This window comes from Thamnophis elegans, chromosome 1, assembly GCF_009769535.1.
Source record: "Thamnophis elegans isolate rThaEle1 chromosome 1, rThaEle1.pri, whole genome shotgun sequence".
Taxonomy (NCBI): Eukaryota; Metazoa; Chordata; class Lepidosauria; order Squamata; family Colubridae; genus Thamnophis; species Thamnophis elegans.
In genome coordinates this window covers 102,301,339-102,302,394 of record NC_045541.1, presented here as the reverse complement: position 1 = coordinate 102,302,394, position 1,056 = coordinate 102,301,339, and the positions used below count along the sequence as shown (strand labels likewise).

At 45.9% G+C, this 1,056-nt stretch overlaps 1 non-coding gene across 1 annotated transcript; it reads left to right on the top strand.

Moving 5' to 3' along the window:
* The first annotated feature begins 574 nt into the window (after positions 1-574).
* LOC116523781 lies at positions 575-678 on the top strand. Its single transcript, XR_004257141.1, has one exon. It is a non-coding gene; the product is annotated as a U6 spliceosomal RNA (small nuclear RNA).
* The last annotated feature ends 378 nt before the right edge of the window (positions 679-1,056 follow it).

Here is a 1,056-nt window from a genome sequence, read left to right as displayed (position 1 = left end):
TTACAGCAATCCAGTCTTGAGGTGACGAGGGCATGAGTGACTATTCGAAGTGCCTCCCGGTCCAGGTAGGGCCGCAACTGGTGCACCAGGCGAACCTGGGCGAAAGCCTCCCTGGTCACAGCCGACAGATGGTGCTCTAATGTCAGCTGCGGGTCCAGGAGGACACCCAAATTGTGGGCCCTCTCTGAGGGGTGTATAATTTCACCTCCCAGGCTAAGAGATGGAATATCTGGACTAACCTTGGGAGGCAGCATCAATAGCCACTCGGTCTTGTCTGGATTGAGTGCAAGCTTGTTCGCTCCCATCCAGACCCTGACAGCCTCCAGGGACTGGCACATCACTTCCACTGCTTCGCTGAGTTGGCACGGGGCGGACAGATACAATTGAATATCATCCGCATATTGATGATATTTAATCCCGTGCGCCGGATGATCTCACCCAGCGGCTTCATGTAGATGTTAAATAGGAGGGGGGACAGGACCAAACCCTGCAGCACCCTATAGTTGAGGGGCCTAGGGGTCGAACAAGATTTTCAACATGTTTGTTATATGTTATCCTGAGCACAAAACTCCTAGAAATAAAAAAAAATCCTGTCAATAAAAAAGGACGATACAGAGAAGATTAGCATGGCCCCTGCACAAGGATGACATGCAAATTCGTGAAGCGTTCCATATTTTTAATAAAATAAAAAATAAAAAATAAAAAAATAAAAAAATAAAAAAATAAAAAAGACTTGAAATACCATAGCTTAAAGTCAAAATGTCTTTGCAATTTGAGGAAGATATCATGCCCTTGCCTAATTAAAAAGATGTCAGTATAAAGCTAGACATATAATCTTCCTTAGATGCATTAGTGCAGTGGTCCCCAACTGCTGGTCCGTGGACTGGTACTAGCTCACGGAATGCCAGCAACCTGTCCACACAAACAAGCAAAGCCCCATCCGTGGGATGCAGGCAGCATGCAAAACTATTCTAGCTGGGAAAACGATGGGTGGAAAACTGAGGCAAGCCAGACTTCCAAATTCTAACAGGTTTATTCGCTAACAGGTTGCCAATG